This window comes from Xenopus laevis, chromosome 6L (genome assembly GCF_017654675.1).
Source record: "Xenopus laevis strain J_2021 chromosome 6L, Xenopus_laevis_v10.1, whole genome shotgun sequence".
Lineage (NCBI taxonomy): Eukaryota > Metazoa > Chordata > Amphibia > Anura > Pipidae > Xenopus > Xenopus laevis.
In genome coordinates, this window is record NC_054381.1 from 63,797,606 (window position 1) to 63,812,145 (window position 14,540).

At 40.1% G+C, this 14,540-nt stretch overlaps 1 protein-coding gene across 5 annotated transcripts in view; it reads right to left on the reverse strand.

The window, feature by feature from the left end:
• The window catches only part of grb10.L (growth factor receptor bound protein 10 L homeolog), a 136,023-nt gene extending 128,503 nt beyond the window's left edge, over positions 1 to 7,520 (reverse strand). For 3 of the 5 annotated variants that reach the window (XM_018267563.2, XM_018267561.2, XM_018267562.2), the window contains exon 1: positions 7,065 to 7,520. The gene's annotated coding sequence lies outside the window, so the exon portion shown is untranslated. Of the gene's footprint in view, positions 1 to 5,751; positions 7,033 to 7,064 lie in introns of those variants that run through there. The other 2 variants (XM_041566119.1, XM_041566118.1) reach the window with 2 other exon arrangements.
• Positions 7,521 to 14,540: the final 7,020 nt, after the last annotated feature.

The following is a 14,540-nucleotide window of genomic DNA, read 5'->3' on the forward strand; positions in this document are numbered from 1 at the left end:
ATTTGGGGTCCGCACATGCCAACTGCCTTGGTATATCAATGCATATTGGGCATAAAACTGTTCAGTAGACCCTTGGCATTAGTATTTATGGTGTTTTACAATTGTATGTAAGAAGTTGGGTGAGATAAATGGGGCCAATTGCAATATTTTTAGGCGATTTTCAGATATGTAAAAACCGTTGCTTTTATCGCCAAATTTAGGAAAGGCTTGCAACTTGGTACTTTGGAGTACAAAGACATGCATACCCAATTTGGATTCGCGGGAATGTGTAATTTCCAAAAATATATGGTTTTCCTGGGCGAACATACTTTTTTCTACCTTTGCCCCCCCCCCAAAACTATGTAAATGTGTTGATTTTGCAGTACCTGAAATGACAGACTATATGGGGGTCTTCCTTTTGGGGCCCCTATATGCCACGTGCTTGGGTACACCTATACATAGTGGGCATCAAACTGTTCAGAGGACCCTAGGCTTTCATATTTGGGGTGATTTCTCTTGATACCTAAAAGTATGTGGGTAATACGATGCTGCAGGGTAGAAATTTTGAGGTGATTTTTGGAAATGTCGCCAAAATCATCAAATTTAGGAATGGTTTGCGGCTTGGTACTTTGGAGTACAAAGACATCCATACCCAATTTAGATTCGTGGGAATGTGTACTTTCCGAAAATATATGGTTTTCTGGGGTGAATTTACTTTTTTCTGCCTTTGCCCCCCCCAATAGATGTAAATGTGTTCATTTTGCAGTACCTAAAATGAAAGACCATATGGGGGTCTTCCTTTTGGGGCCTCTATATGCCACGTGCTTGGGTACACCTATACATATTTTGCATCAAACTGTTCAGAGGACCCTAGGCTTTCATATTTGGGGTGATTTCTCTTGATACCTAAAAGTATGTGGGAAATACGATGCTGCAGGTTGGAAATGTTGGTGATTTTTGGAAATGTCACCAAAATCATCAAATTTAGGAATGGTTTGCGGCTTGGTACTTTGGAGTACAAAGACATGCATACCCAATTTAGATTCGTGGGAATGTGTACTTTCCGAAAATATATGGTTTCTGGGGTGAACCTACTTTTTTCTACTTTTGACCCCCCCAAAATGATGTAAATGTGTTGATTTTGCAGTATCTGAAATGACAGACCATATGGGGGTCTCCCTTTTGGGGGCCCTGTATGCCACGTGCTTGGGTACACCTATACATATTTTGCATCAAACTGTTCAGAGGACCCCAGGCTTTCATATTTGGGGTGTTTTACATTGATACCTAATGATGTGTGGGAGATACGATTCTGTAGATTGGAAGCTTTGAGGTCATTTTTCAAAAAATTCACCAATTTCTATAAAACATTATAACTTTAGGAAACAATTGCAACTTGGTAGTTTGGAGTACAACGATATGTTTACCCATTTTTGATTCACCAGAATCTGTTCTAATAATGTGTAGTTTTCTAGGGTAAACCTACTGTTAGTGGAATGTTTGGCCTTGAAATCAGAAGTATGCCGTTTGGGGAGCGGTGCTTTGGACATTTGCTAGTGTACTGCTTGTAGATTTTGATCTATACAAGTGAGAAATCTCCATAAAACTATATATATTTGGTATTGCCGCGTTCAGGAGACATAGACCTTTCCAAATCAGCTGTGTTCTCATACATAAAGTAAATAATGTTTCTGATATATGTGATTGTTCTTTGTGAAACATGATTTTTTTCATTTTATTGGACACTTAGAAGCCTATATTTTTTTTACAGAAGTAGAATTACACCAAAATTCTTGCATATTTTGAAAGTTCAGGTTGTCCTGAAAAAAACAATATATTGTTTTCCTGGGTAAACTAAAAGACCGCCCCAGGAAGGGCCCTTAAAGTGAAAGAGTGCAAAATATCTAAAAACTGCTTGGCAGTAAATGTTCGCATCTAGGACAAAACGGCTGGCAGGGAAAGGGTTAAAAGCAGGCAATACATTTAAGATTCATTCATTTCCAGCGCTTTGCCTGATCTTGCCACCCATGTGTGGGGCCAAATTTGGAAGCTGCAAATATTGGCCCCAGGATTTTCAAACCCAACTAAAAAAACAAATGAGGCATGCAAGCTTTTTTTGACCCATATATGGGTTTAGCACTATTGTTCCGAGATCAGGCCTGGCTCTGCATCCAGGCCTCTCAAGTTTCTCCACTCCTAGCTCAACAAACCAATTCAGTACAGATTTTGCTTTGGGCAAGGGGGTCATTTTCCCACTGAAACAAACAGGCAATGTGCTATTCACACAGGAAAAAACACAAACCCCCACAGAAATGTAGACTGCATGACACTTGCCACTCAGACACAAGAAAACCAGGGCTAGAGGCATAAACAAGCATCCCAGATCCCACAGCAGTGCTTTCAAACCTTCAACTGACTTCCCAGTTACTCTCCAATAACATATCCCTGCCAGCCAGGTTCAAAATACATTTTGCAATGTAAATTTAAATGTACTGTGTACCTATCACTTTGATATTTTTCCCCATAAGCGTCAATGGTCCTCTATTTTCTACATAAAGAAACCCTATTATTAGTAAACCAGGTTTACATTACCAAGCAGTGTAGAAATCAGTGTACTCTGCTTCACAAATTATTAAAGGGGTTGCTCACCTTTGAGTTAAAAGTATGTTGTAGAGAGTGAAATTCTGAGACAATTTTGGTTTTAATCTTTTATTAATTTCGGCTTTTGGAGGTATGTAACTTATTATTCAGCAGCTATTTCAGTAATCTGGTTGCTAGGGTCCAAATACCATGCCTTGATTTAAAGAGACTGGAATATGAACAGGAGAGGCCCTGAATACAAGGAGGAGTAATAAAAAGTAGCAATAACAATAAATTTGTAGCCCTGAAGAGCATTTGACTTTAGAAGGGGTCAGTGATCCCCATATGAAAGATGGAGTCAGTATAAAAAAAGGCAATAATTAAAAAACAATGAAAGTAATTAATGAAGATGGATTGAAAAGTTGCTTAAAGGGGTGGTGGTTCACCTTAAAGGGATACTGTCATGGGAAAAACCATTTTTTCTCAAAATGAATCGGTTAATAGTGCTGCTCCAGCAGAATTCTGCTGTGAAATCCATTTCTGAAAATAGCAAACAGATTTTTCTATATTCAATTTTGAAATCTGACATGGGGCTATACATATTGTCAATTTCCCAGCTGCCCCAAGTCATGTGACTTGTACTCTGATAAACTTCAATCGCTCTTTACTGCTGTACTGCAAGTTGGAGTGATATCACCCCCTCCCTTTTCCCCCCAGCAGCCAAACAAAAGAACATTGGGAAGGTAACCAGATAACAGCTCCCCAACACAAGATAACAGCTGCCTGGTAGATCTAAGAACAGCACTCAATAGTAAAAACCCATGTCCCACTGAGACACATTCAGTTACATTGAGAAGGAAAAACAGCAGCCTGTCAGAAAGCATTTCTCTCCTAAAGGGCAGGCACAAGTCACATGACCTGGGGAAGGTGGGAAATTGACAAAATGTCTAGCCCCATGTCAGATTTCAAAATTCAATATAAAAAAATCTGTTTGCTCTTTTGAGAAATGGATTTTAGCGCAGAATTCTGCTGGAGTAGCACTATTAACAGGTGCATTTTGAAAAAAACATGTTTTCCGATGACAGTATCAGTTTGAATGTGACTTAGCATGTATAGAATGGCTAATTCTAAGAAACTTTTAAATTGGTCTTCATTTTTTTTTTTTATTTTGTCCTGTTTTTGAATTGTCTTCTTCTTCAGACTCTTTCCAGCTTTCAAATGGGGGGGGGTTACTGACCCCATCTAAAAACAAATGCTCGCTAAAGATCGATTGATACTTTGTATTACTCATTTCTAAGACAGCAGTCCCTTATTGAAATCAGTGCATGGTTGCTAGGTTAATTTGGACCCTAGCAACCAGACTGCTAAAATTGCAAACTGTAGAGCTGTTGAATGGCAAGCTCTATAACTCAAAAACCACAAATAATAAAAAAAATGAAAATCAATTGCAAATGGTCTCAGAATATCACTGTCACGTGTGAATAGGCGCAGGCGACTTTAGCGCTAGCAGGTGTGAGATACCAGCAAGCCATTCAGGGAAACTAGTCGCCTCAAAGACGCGGCGATTAGTCGCCAGGCGACCAATCTCCCCGTGTGGCCCTAGCCTAAAGGTGAGCCACCCCTTATCAGCCCACTACCATAAGCTTTTGAGATAACTTTTTGCCAGCGTTTTGAAGATATATTAAAACCACAAAGTTCACTAGTCCAGATCACACTGAACATGTGTAGTGTCACAGACACGCAAAAGATTGCCTAACAACACAAACTTGACAGCAATAATCATTACTATTATAGGGCTGGTTCAGTAAATTCCGTTTATAAGATACAACACTTCTAGATAATATGTAATAATATGTAATATAGCCTTTTAAGAAACTGCGTGTAAACATATGCAGAGACAAGAATTTTTTTTTTATAAATTACTTCTTTGGACAGATTATATTATTAGTAAAAGGAAACCACATCTGCAGTTATACATGAACCTACCATGAATATGTTATTGTAAATGGCACTATGCACCTCCAAAGCATAACCGAGATTTATCACTGCCCTAGGCCTTTTTCATTGGGGGGGGGAAATGTGGTCTACCAAAAATAATTCAAATATGGTGAAAAGAAAAAGTATAAGTCACTGATAACCAAGTAGGCAAAAAAAAAAACTTATTTGAGAACGACACAATACACGTGGCCCTGTGCCTACACAATATGCAATGCAACTTTTGGCGCATCCAGAGCAAAAAAAGCTTTTATTTCACTGCAGATGCAGGCAAAGTACAGAGCTCCCGCTGTGCGTCACACACAGCGCTGGCACAAAAGTAAACACCCAACACAACTCATGTGCCTGTATACCATTGATAACTAGGCATATTACAGATGCAAAGCAATAAAGCAGGGGCAAGCTGCATTGTTGTGATATAAAAGTATGTGCCTTTCTGACTTTAGTAAATGAGCACTTGTAACCTTTGCAACCAAGCTTGCAAAATAAAATGTTTTAAACTTGCAAGAACATATGTTATGACCAAACTATGCAATTTAAAGCGTCTCACTTGTCCTATAAGAATCAGTATCCCCAGGCAGCATTTGTGTCAGGCCAAGACCAACCGAAAGGCTTCAGGAATAGCGATCAACATATGAAAATGTTTCCTGGGACTCCCAGTCCAGTGGTCTCTACACTATACAAAAACTGGCCTACTGTGTATAACCAAGCACACACCACGCTGCTGCCCAACTTCTCTTTCCATTCCCTATGACAGTTATCCACAAAACCATGTAGTCAAGGGATTGTGAAAAAATATTGGCTGCAAAGTATTAGGGGCCCTTGAGCTCTCTGAGGGCCACATTCCACCAAAGGGCCCCCAGTACTAACAATACAACTGTGAGTGAGAGCAGCACTGAGGATTGGCTTGTGCTCGTAAGATGATTCAGATTCTTCTCTTGCAGCTGACCAGTTTGAAATGCCAGGGACATTTGCAGTGGACTGTTCCTGGAAATCACAGACAGTTGGCACCTTCAGTCGAGAGCTGGACTTCAGCTAGAGAGAAAGGTTTGGAAGCGCCTGTGCTGTACTTTCACTGAGCAAAGCGTGTGGCGCACGTTTGTTTATAAGAGGAGGAAAAAGAATTCCCTGTCACATCCCTGCGCTTGGCCTCATTGCGTATCTGGAAGCTTTCGCGCAACATGAAGTTCAACTTACGGTGTCCCAGTTACTCACAGCAGCAAAGCCACGTTTGTTTTGAGCCTCGCCTTTCGCGTGTTCCTGCTATTTATTATCGTATCAGTTCCCTGCCGCCAGCGCCCTGCCTACTTTTCGTCCTCCCTACCCCCTTTACTTGAGAGGAGGAGGAGGAGGGGGGCGCTGCTGGAAAATACTTGGCAGTCGGGACAATCATTGAAAATGACTAAAATAAACCTCTCCGATGTGGGCGACTCCCACTCAGCCCTCCCCTCCTTATTAGAAAAAAAACAAGTATTTCACTGCTCCCTTCCTGAAATAAAGGGGTGGCTCTTATTTATTGAGAAGGAGGAGAATTTAAGAACTATTAAAAACAGAGGGGGGGGGGCTGTGGCTGGGATAGTGAGCGAGGGTAATATAAACAAGTGCGCTTCATTTGTACAACCTACTGACACAGGCAAAAGGGTATCCCCCGCCTTCCTAGCAGCAAGTGTCACATTGCACGGGATTTTTATAAGGGGGCGCAGACAGTTCCCTGGTGCCTCACTGCAGCCGAGGCACATGTTGCTCCCAGCGCAACACACACACAGCAAGACGCACGTACACATCGCATTAATCTGAGCAAGAGCTCAAGCCGGACACACGAGAGTCCAGGGCGCTGTTGTGAGAACGTGGCTAGAGCAGCTGGGAAGAGCCATTTATGGAGTATGACTTGGCACATCAACTTCTGCCCTGACACAGCATGTGCTCCGCCACAGTCACTGCAGCGATCTGACGCTCACTAATGCCGCGCTGTAGGCCCTTTGGGCACCAGGACAGAGAAGGGCACCCGGTTATCCTCAATGGGTTCAGAGAATTACCGTTCTTAGCTAGCTGCCCGTGACGTTGAGGGAGAATGAACTGAAACCTTCCTCCTTCATCCCCACCAAACACTCCCATCAAATCAACAAGCGGTTTATTCACCTCAGCTGCAGCGCTTTCTGCGCCAACTCCCACACTCCACTCCGAGCAAGGAGCACAACTATGAGGAGGGAGGGGGGAGTGTCGGCCAGACTGAATGGGGAGAGTGTACTCGCAGCAATAGTGTGAGGGGAGCATGTCCTCCTATTAGTTTGCAAGTGTGCACAGTACATACACACACAGGGAACCCCTTCCAAACGCCAATGGACAGGGTTGGATTTGGCAAAGTCTTCTCTCCACCCCTTCATTCCCCTGCAGCGCACTTCCTCGCTGCCCCCCAAGTGGAAGCATGTCTGACTCAGCTAAAAACAAAGTAAAGGCAATAATGACTGAAACAATCCCACAGTGACACACACACACACAGTGAGGGTTACCTGCTCGATGTCCTGAGTGCAATGGGCCTTGCTCATAGAGACCCTTTGTGGCAATAAATCGAGTGGGCTGCTGATCCCCAATGGGCCACTCTTTCTGCTTTCTCTACTTCCAGGGAGTTCTTTTTTGTTTATGTGCCCAACTTCAGTCTACGGATCTAAACACCATGCCCCTTCCAACAATCCTTGGCTTGCCCATATAGAAACTCCAGTGAGAAACACACGTACAACGTGCTTAAAAATAAACTTGACAAAAGCCTGGCTCGGACAAATTGCAGCCAGATTTGTATCCTCTGCGTTCCCTGGATCTTCCTATTCTCCACAGATTCCTATAGGTCTCTCCTGCGGGCTTTCTCTCCTCCTGTGCTCATGCACTGCCTATACACTCAGCTGACTTTTCTGCTCAGGATGCAATCGCACCACCTCCCCCTGCTCCCAGCCCCAGGGCCTTTAAACCCTCCCTCTCAGCCCTGCTACTAAATCGGGAGCGAGCAAGTAGGAGGGAACATTGAGTGCACAAGACACTGGGCAAAGAGAAAGAGAGGAATGAGAGAAGGGAGAAAGACAGAGAGAGCAACACACAGAGGAGAAAGCACATACAGAACATACCAGTGCTGCTGGGGAAACATATACCAATGTACTGATTTTTATTTCATAAAGAAAACTCATACTGTCCTAGAACTTTAAAAACAGAAACAATAATGGGAGACCTGTCATGTGCACTTTGATTTTTAAGATTTGAAAGCATTGCTGGCTTGCTGGGAGCACATGTGCTTGACATAGAAAGGGACAGGTAGACCTATACAACTGTCCAAGCTTACTTGGCAAGATAGGTCATTATTTTATCATGCATAGAGAATTAGGGGAAAATTTATTTACTTCTGACATTGCGTCAGCGACGGCTTCTCTGACATTGCAACTCTTCATCAGGCGTAGATTCGCCAGGACAACGTTAATTCACGGAAATCCAAAGTTGCGTCCAGGGTTCCGAACACTTGCGAAGTTGCGCTATACGATAAGCAGTTCCAAGTTACGCTAGCAATGCCTAATTTGCATACGGCGCAAAGTTAAAGTACAATGGACGTATATGTTGCAGTAACTACATTACGCTACACAAGGCCAGGGAACCTTAATAAAATAAAATAGAGGTGTTATATTGCCGTACACATGTGCCCACTGTATAGTTTAGGTGCCAAATGTTAGGAAATGTAGGGGGGAAGGAGGGAACCCAAAAAAAAATTGACAATCTTTTTCAGCCTACCACCCTGTAAAAAGTAAAAGACGCCAGCGTCTGTTCAACTTTTGAGGAAGTCCTATCTACTCTATTGCACTTCGCCTGGTCTGAGGTGGCGAAGGCAAGTCTGGCACAAGAGGTAACGTTCAGTGAAATTCGCATCTTAGTGATTTGCGTAGTTATGTCCATTCGCCAGAATGAAAATTTGCCTAGCGTTAGAGTGCGAAGTAGCGCTACAGTCTATCTCCTTCGCTAGCGAATTTACACCAGCGCCCGTTGGTAAATCGGCAAAGTCCCAAAATGACGTCACGCTGGCGAATTTTCGCCAGCGTTAGCCACTTTGCCCTTTAGTAAATTTCACCCTTAGTCTGGCAAGCATTCAGTCTATTCTGTACAAGCTACAGCTGACCATATATGTAAGATCTGCTCATTTGTTGAGGTTGCCAAATAAGCACACCTCTCCCAAATATGCCCACCTTGAGGTGGCTGATCTGATCGTGGGCCCTAGGGCCCAACCATAGGATATCCATGGCAGAAATGCAGGAGGTCGGACCATAAACCTGTCTGATTGATATCTGGCTGATTTTCAGACAGATTTCGATCAGGGACACCTATAGGAGGACCCTACTCAGGCCAAAAAGCTGCCAATATTGTCGGTTGGCAGCTTTTATTGGCCCATATATAACCACCTTTTATGTGTCTGAGGCACGGGGAAACTTAGATGGTTCCTAGAATTCACAAGATGTTGTTGCAAGAAATAATGCAATGATTCCCCAAGTGACAGCGCTAAAATTTAGAGGTGTTATATAGTGCTATGGTGGAAATGAGAAGAGGCCCAACAAGATACTTCTGTGGTCAATGCCACTACTGAAATCCTGTTGGCAGATGGACGGATCCATTCAACTTGCTTTTGCCTGGTCCATGTTTGTGTTGTACTAATCTAGGGCTTTTTACAGCATACTAACATGTGCCTTCTACCACCTTATTCTTGCCAAAGGAGCATATATTGTTATCAGTTTGCAGCAGACGGTCTGTTGTGCAGCTGGAGGACAGGACAAGTTAGCATTGTGCTTTCAGTGTACAGCAGGGGATGCATTCTTGTCATACAAAAAGTTGTATATTGGTATTTATTTGCTGCTGCTCTCTGTAAAGTTTGTCATGACTGTATAAGTCTGCTGAAACATAACTGTGGATGGATTACAGCTTTCAGCAATTTGCCGCCTTCTTATTTCTTCTGATTCTTTAAAGCTTTTAAATGGGGGTCACTGACAATATTGGGGAAAAATGCTCTACAAGGCTACAAGCTTATCGTTATTGCTACTTTTTATTACTCGTTTTTCTATACAGGCCTCTCCTATTCATATTCCAGTGTCTTGTTCATATCAATGCATGATTGCTAAGGTCGTTTGGACCACAGCAAACAGATTGGTGAAACTGCAAAACTGGAGAGCTGCTGAATAAAAAGCTAAATAACTCAAAAGCCACAAACAATAACAATAAAAATTAATTGATAATTGTCTCAGAATATCACTTTCTACATCATACTAAAAGTTAATTTAAAGGTGAAATCCCCTTTAAAAAGTCTTTATAACTTTTGTAGCCTCCATACGCTGCTGCTTTATGCTTCAGAACATCATTATCTTGGTGAATCATACATTCAAATTGCTGGAAGATATATTTATGGTCACTGTTTCACTTTTTAACATGCAGCATGTTAACAGCTGTGCTATTTCACTGTGTTTGACCTTACCCATTCTAATCTTTTCAGGTTCCTACACACCTCTCTGGCACCCTTACTTGCCCTTGAGGCATGCTAGGTACTTTTATTTTGAAAGACATGGTAATAAGTTCTCTAGAAATTCAGGAGCAAGAATACACGCCACATTATAACTGGCATAGACAGGGGGGATGATCCTAGACCTGGGGCCAGATTTGAAAAAAGTGAGATTGAGGGATGAAGTCTAGGATAATAGCCTGATTCTATAACTGTTACTGGCTTTCCCCTTCACACTTTACCTAAAATCATGGTGTTGATATGCAGGTGCACCAACTATTACAATGTGATTGTCCCCTGTTGTCTGTGCCTGCAACCTGCAATTGTGAAATCTTGCTGAGCAACTATCTTCTAAACACCAGGTTCAGGATATCTTCATGCAGAGGCTGTGCTCCTTCTTAAAATATACACTGATGGCTCCAGCACTGACAATTCTCTGCCCCTCTTCTGGCTTATAGTACATGATCTACCAGTGATCTACCAGTGGAATCCTTACATATATATTATGGCATATAGACATATATATATATAAAAATTATAAACTATACTATATATAGTACAGTACACGCCACACTATATTACTTGCCTCGGGTGCAGGACAAATGATCCAGATACTTCAAATGAAGTGTATTAAAAACCACATGAACAGCCATGTTCATGCGGTTTTGAATACGCTATGAATTTTTTGCAAAACGCCTCGGTGCTGGTCTTCATTTAAAGTATATATATATATATATTTTTTTATTTTTTTTTTATTTTTGCCATTGCATTAATTATATTAAAAGAAAAACAAACACAATTAATGCAATGGCAAAAAATTTTTTTGCAAAACACCTCGGTGCTGGTCTTCATTTAAAGTATATATATATATATATATATATATATATATATATATATATATATATATATATATATATATATATATATATATATATATATATACTTTAAATGAAGACCAGCACCGGCAAGGGGATCGTTGGGAGAACATTTAGCTAAATATGTGGATGCAATATTACAACCTATGGTGCGGGGCTTAAGTACATACTTAAGAGATACCAATGATTTTTTACAAGTGGTCAACAGCATGCGCTTTAGCAATTGGGATTTTTACTTTGTGACCATGGATGTACAAAGTTTGTATACCTGTATCCCACATACCCAAGGACTGGAGGCAGTGAGAGAACTCCTGACCAATTGCGAACAATACAATGGTCCCCCAATAGAATTTATAATATCCCTCCTTGAATTTATTCTGCATAATAACTATTTCAAATTTGAGGATCAATTCTACATACAGGTATCAGGAACAGCAATGGGATCAAATGTAGCGCCTACTTATGCCAACACATATATGTATAACTATGAGTATGAGCATATACTGAACCACCCCCTGTTTCGTCAATTTGGGGGATATTATAGGCGCTACATTGATGACCTGTTTTTTATTTGGTTTGGTGGACTGGAAGATCTGACAAAATTTACAGAAGAGTTGAATGCATTGCCCCTGCCAGTCAAATTAACAATGCATTATGACTCAGAGGCTATCAACTATCTGGATGTCACAGTCTATAAAGATAAAGCCAACAATACACTGCAAACTAAGTTGTTTCAGAAGGCAACAGATAGAAACACATTATTACACTATAGGAGCAGTCACCCGAAACATCTCCTAAATTCATTACCCAGATCCCAAATGCTTCGTGTGGTTAGGATCACGAGTGCACCTGAGGAACGAATGAAAAGCCTTGAGGCTATGTCGGCCAGATTCAGTGAAAGGTGTTACCCTACACACATTATTAATGAAGCCAAAGAATGGGCCCTGAATTTGGATAGGACAACATTATTGGGTAAAAATCGAGATGTTAAACTAAAAAATCAGGATGATTTGTTTTACATTAACACATATGGACCTTGTACCCCATTAATAAAAAAGTCTCTTTTGCAGTATTGGCCTTTACTGAGCACGGATCCAGAAATGTCCAAATTGATACAGAAGAAAATGAAATTTGGATACAAGCGGAATAGAAATGTGAGGGAGTTTCTCACACCAGCGGATCCGGCAAGCAAATATGTCCAAACCACTGGAGGGGGTATGTTAAAAAGTGGAGTATTTAAATGTAACAATTGTGTTATGTGCAACACTTTGATACTGGGTGACAAATTTTACCATCCCCATACTGGAAAAACATACTGCATTAAACATAGACATACATGCCGCTCACAGTATGTAGTGTACTTGATCAAATGCCCCTGTGGGCTACTATACTGTGGCAAGACCACCCGGGAATTAAGGGAACGAATAAGCATGCACCGTTCCACGATACGGGCGGCATTGGATATAAATTATGATAAAAGAAAAGTCAAACAAGATATATCAAAACAACCCATTGCACAACATTGGTTTAATGCGAGGCACCCTATTTCTGCATTTAAATGTATGCCTATTGACTGTGTAAAAACCCCACGGAGAGGTGGGGACATGGACCAAATGTTACGCCGCAAAGAAGCGTTTTGGACGTATGAATTGGGATGTGTGGCCCCGAAAGGTCTCAACACTTCACTTCAACTGAACTGTTTTTTAACGAACAGATAAGAACCCCCCAGTACTGCAACTATCCATTGAAGATATATGCGGTTCACCTGACAGTAGTGCCATAGTCCCATGTAATACACATTTGACATTAGAGAAACATAATAATGTTTGGGAATGCAGTATATGTCAATAGTTTTTGACTTTATGTGTAAAATATGTGTTTAAGTAAATAAGTCAGTTGGACTAGGATTATGGGTAATTTGTTACACCATGAGGAAGCTAAATTGGTTTTAAAATGATTAGCACTTTTTTAAATAGTAGCACTTTATGCACTATGTTGTTGCAACACTTTTTATAGTATATTTAATATATTTATCATCATATATTTTAACACAAGTTGGTCATTTTAGAAGATTTTATTGCTATATAGCCATACAAAGGGTTAAAATAATTTATGCACATGATGTCACGAGTACCTCCTTGCCTTGTGGGTGGAGGCTATTTAAACAAGATTTTTGTATGTATTATTCACCTTGATAAAGGTCCCGATGGGGACCGAAACGTCGGTTTTGCATACTACAGTATGTAACAATACAATATTTTCATCACTGGAAGACCCTTGGTGCTGGTTTTTGTTCATCTATATATATATATATATATATATATATATATATATATATATATATATATATATATATATATATATATATATATATATATATATATATATATATATATATATATATATATATATATATATATATATACTTTAAATGAAGACCAGCACCGAGGTGTTTTGCAAAAAATTCATAGTGAATTTAAAAAAAAATATATATACATATATATATTTATATGTATATACGTACATACTTATTTGTGTATATATATATATATATATATATATATATATATATATATATATATATATATACAAATAAATATGTACATATATACATATAAATATATATGTATATATATATTTATTTTTTTAATTCACTATGAATTTTTTGCATAACACCTCGGTGCTGGTCTTCATTTAAAGTATATATATATATATATATATATATATATATATATATATATATATATATATATATATACATATATATATATATATATATACAATATCAAAACGGGGGTTGTGGGAGCACTCTAAAGGCTTTAAAGTATATATATAAGTATAATAAATGCTATTGCATATGTATCCAAAACAGGGGTTATTTTGTTACAAAGTTATGATCATAAAATTGATAAGCCACCATACCACGTCAAGGTAAACCCCGAATGGCGGTCCCTAACTTGTTTTATATTTTATGTGCATTTTAGCATTACCTGTAATCAATGTCCGTTGAACGCTGTTTTTTCACTGAGGGCTAAATCCTCCCCAGCCAGCAATCAGGCTTTTAAAGGAGAGATATTCCCAAAACAAACGCCCAATTTTAAAAGCAAAGGATCACCACTAGTTTAAAGGGGGGGTATGGGGTGCTACAACCACTGAAGCTATGCCACAGCTCCTGGCTAAATATATATTCTCTTTTATTTCACATTATGATATAGCATCTTATTCGACGTTTCGGTCCAACTTGGGGAGACGTACCAGGACTCGTCTTCGCCCGGAGCTTTCTGCTGCGGACCGACAGAGAGAACCTGAACACTGTGGAGTAACCACTGTGCAGACAGGGATTAATCAGAATTTAAGTAAAGGACAGGAAAAGAATAAGGGCAGGCAGCAAACAAACAGAATCAAGAACTAGGCACTGACTCAAAAACCAGGACAAACCAATAATCAAGGCATGGACAGGAACTGTATGAACAGAGTCAGCTTTGGCACAGAAAGAGGGCTCAGGGTAAGTTTTGTTTACAATTTTAGCACCAACAGTGATGTCACTCGTGACAGCACACACAATAATGTCATGGCACACGTCGATGCACCTGCAC